Here is a 7,492-nt window from a genome sequence, read left to right as displayed (position 1 = left end):
GATTCTCTACCATTTGAGCTACCTGGGAAGCCTAATCCACTATATTCTAATATAAATATGTTTAACCTCTTACATTTTACAAAATATGTTTAATAAAGTTTCACAAAATATGTTTAACATCTAAAAAAAAACAAACCCAATTCTGTTACTTTTTTCTCCTCTTTGGTTCTTCCCATCTTTGTCTGTTTATACTAACTTAAGAAAAAAAAAAAAAGATGATTCCAGTAGGGTTTGGGGAGGAAGCAGAAGTAATAGATGTGTATGTGTAACTCGCCATATTTACCTGGTAAGGCTGACATTCAAGCCCAGCATCTGCTCTGATTTGGCCGGGATTAGGCCATAGCATTTGTTACAGATTTTAATATTATCCCTGTCCAGACGTGGTTTCTCCTAGTCATCCTTTCGGGTGAGTTCAGATGTCACCCTCCGTGCCCTGCTTTATTGTGTTCTTCCTTCCACCCCCACCCCCAAGAAAACTTGGCCATCTCTTCTCCTGAGCTCGCATAGACTTTGCATTCATTGCTCTCACTGCATTTTCTGATGATAATGTGTATATCTGCTTCCCCTTTTGGGGCCAGGAGCTTTGGAGGGAGTGGGAGGGGGCACCTCTTGTTTGTCTTTAGAGCTGCATCACCGATCCGCTACTCAGACACCGAAAGACTTACCAAATGTTTGGTGCATGAACAAAAGTGAAACCAGGTGATTAGTGGGGTGATGCTCTGGGGGTGGGCTTGGCTGGAGGCACCCCCCCCATCCCCTGTGACCTGCATGCAGGGCTGGAGTGGGATCCTAGGCTGGGTGTCTGAGGGCTTCATCTCAGCCCTCTTTCAGGCCTTGGATTCATTCTTTCTTTTTCTCAGCCCTGACCTTTTTCCTGGAGACTTTATCCATGTGCCTGAGTTTGCGAATAGAAATATTGAGAACACAGTGGGGCTGGGAGGCGCCGCTGCATAACGATCTCTTCCCTTTTCACCGTTCCTGTGCACCGTGCTGGGTGGGGGCCTGGTGCGGTCAGGAGGAGGTGTCATTATCCTGTAATTGACGCGCAGGGCAGTTCTCTCCCTGAGGCAGGCCCAGAGCGTCAGCAGGATGACAGCAACATTTACAGAGCCCGGCCCCCTCGCTGGACGGGTCTTAGAGTGACACAGGGCCGGGGGTGAAGCTGAGAGGGGTGCTACGCCCCACACGGCAGCGGTGCGGAGTGGTGGCCTCTGGGGCTGCAGGCCCTGGGCTCTGCCGGCCTCCCCAGGCAGGGGCTGCTCTCCCCGACTCTGACAGAGGTTGGTGGGGGGCACCCAGAATGTCACGGCTGACTGACAGCCCTGCTTCTAGCAATGGCGCCTGGCCTTGGGCTGATTTCAGGCAACCAGGGGCCTTTCCTCGGCCTCAGATGTCATGCCCCTAAATGGTAATTAACCAAGTGCAGCTGAGTCACTTGGGACACCAGAGTTTCGCAAATGAAATGCCTTTTCTGTCACACCTGCAGAGTGAGACTAGAAAGGCCTGGAAGCCTCTCCACAATGATTCCCTCTACATCATTGTCCTAGTCATAGACTCGAGGACTCTTTTGATACTCAGCTTAGAAGTAGGGTAATAAACGATGACTTCTTTGGGTCAAGACATTATCCTGTTTAAAATACAAGGAGCCTTAAGAACGCATTGAACCAGTAGCCATCACTTAACGTGGATTAGTTTAATGTACTCATTAAACTGCTAGAACTAGAGCTTTTAGACTGCTTCAGCTTCAGAGCTTCTCAAAGTGTGCTTCCCAGACCAGCAACATCAACATCACTGGGGAACTTGTTAGAAATGCAAAGCATCCGGTCCCAGCCCAGAAGTGCAGAATCAGAAACTCTGGGGTTGGGCCTCAGTCACCTGTGTTTTACCTGCCCTCCAGGTGATTCTGATGCACACTTCAGTCAGAGAAACCCTGCTCTTCAAGATTAGGAAAGTTTAAGAAAGCCCCAGATGGTGAGGGACTTGCCTGGGGTCACTAAGCTAGTTGATGGCAGAGCTGTCATTTTCAAATGACAATTGGTTGCCAGGATCTGGGGAGGAATTAACATTTATGGAGGGCTCTCTCTGTGCAAGTCTCATAGCAGGAGTGCTATGCTCATTGCAATCCTGAAAACTGTCCCCAGGTTGTAGAGGAAGAAGTCAGTAGGGGACAGAGACAGGATTTCAATCCTGATCTTTTTGTTGTTTGTCTTCTGCAATTACACTTGTTTTGTGGGTACATGTGCTCACATGTAGATGGTGGAGATCCTGCTGGGTAGGGGTGAGGCACTCTAAGTGGTCCCGTTGGCATTCTGAGGATGCTCTCCTCTTGAGAGTGCTTCCTACTTAGTCCCTTCCCAGCTTCATTTCTGGCTGGGTCCTGACTCTAGTCTGGAGCAACAGGATGAGAGACCATCCCCCTACCCCCAGCCTTTCTCACCCACTGTGTTTCCAGCTCGGCCTGGAAATTTGACTTCCTAGTTGAGCTCCTGCTTTTAAGGGTCGTTGCTGTTCAGGGGAGGCCAGAGCCTTACCAGTGTGACAAGCACACCAGGCAAAGGGTCTGGGGTGAGGGAGGGGTTTCCCACATCTGGGATGGGAAGCCAGGCTCCTCCTGAGTTAGAGCCCAGGGCAGAGAAGACTCCGAGTGGGGTGGGAGGGGGAGCACAGGCGAAGCCAAACAGAAGAGGAAATTAAAGAGGCTTGAGCCTCCCTCCAGCTTCCTTAGCTGCATTTTTGGCAGGGATCGGCAAAGCTGGCCTGTCTGTAACTTTCCAGTCTGTCTGCTCATTGTCTTGCCCAGAAATACCAGATAAAAGAGACCGTGGAATGAGGAGTGAGGAGCTCGGGTCCCGCCCTCAGGATATTCCACCGACATTAACTCTCTTTCAGGCCAGCACCCAACTCTCGCCTGGTCGTTGTGATGGGCGTTGTGATGGGTGGATTAGTGGAGGGGCAGGGGAGGCATGTCTCCAGAGCATTCCTCACTGCTGGCTGGATGTCTGTCCCACTGACTTTCTTGTGCCTGAAATTCCTCGGTGAGCACCGTTCCATTGAGTGTCCCGTGGTCTCATATTAAAGTAGAATGCCCAAGGAAGTGTAATACTTCATACCTTGCTGGTGGATGACTTACTAGGTTCTAGTTAAATGGGTAAGGGGTCAGGGGAAATGGACCAGGTGATCTGAGTGGAGGCTTCTGGGAAAGAGAGGGACTACAGGAAGAGCACGTAGGATGGCCAAAATGGCTTCGCTGTGCTCAGATCCACGTCACTTGGTGCTGCGAGAGGCTCGAGATGACAGAGAGGGGACTGCCTTGGCCAGGGACATTGAGGCAATGGGGGACAGAGCCAGCCAGACCTGGCCTGTTAGAGCTCTTTCTAGAGCCCAGGGTAATTATGGGTCATTTTATTCCTCACTCCAAGCCTCTTCTTTTCAAGAAGAGCTCCTACAACTTGTTCAAATCTCTCTCAAGGAGAGGCGATCTTCCCCAGGAATTTGCACTTAAGCTGTTTGTGTGCTCATTACCCGTCTTCTGAAGGAATGGATGCTGAGGAAGGCTCTAGGAAAACAAAGATGGGGAGAACACTCCCCTTGTCATTGTGACGTTCACAGCCCAGTGGGCAGCGCCCAAAGTCAAACACAAAAGCTGAGATACAGGGTGAGCAAGGGACTCTCTGGGAGCTGGAGAGGGGGTGCCTCCGGTGAGGAAGAAGCGGCCCTCAGCTCATCCATGGAAAGCTGGAGTTGGGGGCTGCTTGAGCTGGGAGTTGAAGAGTGAGGAGGAGTTTGCTAAGCAGATGGAGGGGTGGGAGTGGAGAGAGGTAAGGGCGTTCCTGTTAGAGGGGACATCTTGGGGGGAAGGGGCATAGCTCTTCCAGAACCTGCAGATATGGTTGAATCACAGTTACTGTAAGAGTGTGTTTAGGGGAGGGCTAAGAGAGAGTCCAGATATGGGGTCTGGGCCAGGCCATAAAACGCATTGAGCATGGCTACGCTAATGAGTTTGGACTTGTATCCTGAGGGCAATGGCTCCCCATTGGAAAGTTTGTTAGTCAATCAATGCTAACTGTCCAATAAGCAACCCCTACACGTTAATGGCTCACCCTTAAAGGTGTGATTCTACTCCAGTGATGTCTGCTGAGACCTTCAGAGTCACAGTGGGAGAAAAGAGAAAGGTAGAGAAAGCATGCTGACTCCTAGCACCCCCAGCCTGGAAGTGACATGTAGAGTTCCACTCTTACCCTGTTCAGTTTGGCCAGAACCAGGCACATGGCTCCAGCCTAACTGCAAAGGAGTCTGGGAAATGCTGGGAGGCACAGGCATGCCAGGAGAGTGCTATGATGGTCTGAGGTGTGATTTGGGAGGTTCACTGTGGCTGCAGATTAAAGGGCTGCAAGCTGGGAACCAGTGCAGAAGGCTCTTCCAATTGTCTGGTGACAAGACTCTCCCTGCTCCCAAATCTCTGCAGACTGCAGCCAGCTGAGCCTTCAGCTGGGAAGAAAGATGAGTGGAGACAGCCACGAGGGAGGCAGATGGCTTGGGGGTGATGGGAGGTCAGCAATGGGCCTGTTGATGGATGCAAGGGGCAGGCACACATAGGGCTGCAGGGCTCGCATTGGGCCTGACTGGGCCGGGGATGTTATTTGCGTCTTCAGAGTTCAGGGCCTCCTGCCTCCTAACCCTTCCTTCACAACTCTCTGGAACTCCTTACTTATTATTTGTGGGGTGAGTGAGCACGTGGTGAATGGAGCCATGGGTGGGCGGGAAGGGGCTTGGAGAAAGAAGGGAGTTGGATGGAAACATCCCTGGGAAAGAGTGGCCTTGAATGGCCTGTTTTCCAGTGTGATGGCATTTCTCTAGGGTTCCTGAGCATCAATGCCACCTATTTGTACCTCTGATGTGTAGTGCACACTGCCACTTCAGAAGGACTGCTAGGTATTTTTGAGGAGTGGGTGAGAGCCACAGACCATTTCTGCAGAAAAGCCTGTGGTGTGCACAGAACCATTCACCATACATATGTCCTCTTTTACGTTTAATTTCCGGGGCTCATGACCTCCCTAAAATGCAGCTTGGCTACCTGCCAACCTTTATCTGCTTCGTGGGTTCTTGGTTCATTTTACAAATTCAGTGTTTGCTCCTAGGCCAAGCTGGGGGAAGAGCTTCAGGAGTCAAAGGAAAGGCTTCAGAGGTGTTTTCTCTGACCTCACAAATGACTGGATGAGGCTGGTCCAAAGAGAGGCAGAAAGTCAGTGCAAATGTAGATGGTGATAGCTGGAGGCACTTAATAGATGGGGTGTCTGTGTGTGTTTGTCTGAGAGAGAGGGGGAGAGAGAGGGAGAAAAGGAGAATGTGTATATATTGGCATTCTTGCCTTGATAACACATCTTCTGGGAGGGATTCTCTAGTCTTTTGTAATTAAGCTTTTCATTTTGAGATAATTAGAGATTCATATGCAGTTATAATAGAGAAGGCAATGGCACCCCACTCCAGTACTCTTGCCTGGAAAATCCCATGGATGGAGGAGCCTGGTAGGCTGCAGTCCATGGGGTCACTAAGAGTCAGACATGACTGGGTGACTTCACTTTCACCTTTCACTTTCCTGCATTGGAGAAGGAGATGGCAACCCACTCCAGTGTTCTTGCCTGGAGAATCCCAGGGACAGGAGAGCCTGGTGGGCTGCCGTCTATGGGGTCGCACAGTGTCGGACATGACTGAAGTGACTTAGCAGCTGCAGCAGCATGTAGTTATAAAAAATAATACAGAGGAATCCCTTGTATCTCAACCTAGTTTTCTCCATTGGCAATATCTTATATTGTATCTAAATTATAATACAGAATCACAATTAGGATATTGATACAATCAAGAAGCAGAATATTTCCGTCACCACATGGGTCTCTCCTGTTCCCCTTTCATAGCCACGTCCACTTCCCTTCTCTACCTGATTCTCTATTTAACCTCTGAAAACTAATAAACTGTTCTTCATTTCCATAATTTTATCATTTCAAGAATGTTATGTAAATTTAATAATATAGTGTAAGTGCAACTCTCTGAGACTGACTTTTTTCACTCAGTGTAATTCCCTGGAGATTCATCCAAGCTGGTACATTTACCAGTAGTTTGTTCCTTTTTATTACTGAGTAGTGATCCATGGTATGGATGAACCACAATTAGCTTAACAATTCACCCATTTCAAGGACATCTGGATTCCTGTTTGACTCACAGATTATTTAGAAGTGCACTGATTTTGTTTCCAAGTGTTTAGAGGTTTTCCTGTTATCTTGCTGTTATGATTTCTAGTTTGATTCCCTTGAGGTCAGAGAACACACTCTATATGAAATAGAAAATGAATTCTGTATGAAAATTCAGTTCTTTTGAACTTATTTAGATTTGTTTTATGGCCTAGGATATAGTCTATCTTGGCATATGTTCTTTGAGCACTTGAGAAAAATGTACATTCTGCTATTACTGGGTAGAGTATTCTGGAAATGTTGATTAGATTTTGTTGGCTGATGATGTTTTTGAGTTGTTCTGTATCCTTGCTAATTGCATAGTTATTTTATTAATTTTTGAGAGAGGAATGTTGAAATCTGAAAATGTAAGTGTGGATTTATGTTTTTATTCTTTTCAGTTCTATCAGGTTTTGCTTCACATATTTTGTATCTCTGTTGTTTGATGCATGTGATTTTAGGATTGCTATGTCTTCTTGGTGGATTAACCTTTTATCATTATATTATATTCCTCTCTGTACTCACTTCAGCAGCACGTATGCTAAAATTGGAACAATACAGAGAAGATGAGCATGCCCCTGAACAAGGATGACACACAAATTTGTGAAGTGTTCCATGTTTTTGTTAATATGATTGTGATCATTCTATCTATAATAGTGTCAATAATAAAAATAAAGTTAAAAATACTCCTCTCTGTCTCGGGTAATTTTCCCCCCTGAAGTCTAATTTATCTCCTATTGATATAACCATTTTTCTTTCTTTTGATTAATGTCTATATGATATATACATTTGCATCTTTTTATTTTCAACCTACCTATATCATTTTACTCAAAGTGAATGTCTTATTGACAGAATAGTGATTCATGTTTTTAAACTGGTATCTTTAGATTATTCACATTTAATGTAATTATTGATATTTTATGCAATTTTATATTTTTTGTTTGTTCTGTCTTTCATTTTTATTTTCTTTTCCCCTTCTCTTTCATGTGCTACCTAAGCATTTTTAAATATTCCAATTTGACTTACCTATAATATTTTTCAGTTTATATTATTTGTATAGTCTTTTTAGTGATATGTACATTATGTGTACATGACTTAACATGTCATTCTGGTGTCGTCATTTTACCAATTTGAGCAAAATATAGAAACTTTACCTTCCTTTATGTCTTTTTAACCTTCTCCTGATTATAAGGTGATAGTCTGAAATATTTCCTCTACATATATTTAAAACCACATCAGTGTTATAATTTTTGCTTCAACCATCAAAT

General features: G+C 46.0%; 1 non-coding gene across 1 annotated transcript; it reads left to right on the top strand.

Moving 5' to 3' along the window:
* Positions 1 to 6,741: 6,741 nt before the first annotated feature.
* LOC122425958 lies at positions 6,742 to 6,847 on the top strand. Its single transcript, XR_006265099.1, has one exon. It is a non-coding gene; the product is annotated as a U6 spliceosomal RNA (small nuclear RNA).
* Positions 6,848 to 7,492: the final 645 nt, after the last annotated feature.

This window comes from Cervus canadensis, chromosome 23, assembly GCF_019320065.1.
Source record: "Cervus canadensis isolate Bull #8, Minnesota chromosome 23, ASM1932006v1, whole genome shotgun sequence".
Lineage (NCBI taxonomy): Eukaryota > Metazoa > Chordata > Mammalia > Artiodactyla > Cervidae > Cervus > Cervus canadensis.
This window is presented reverse-complemented; position numbering and strand designations above follow the sequence as displayed.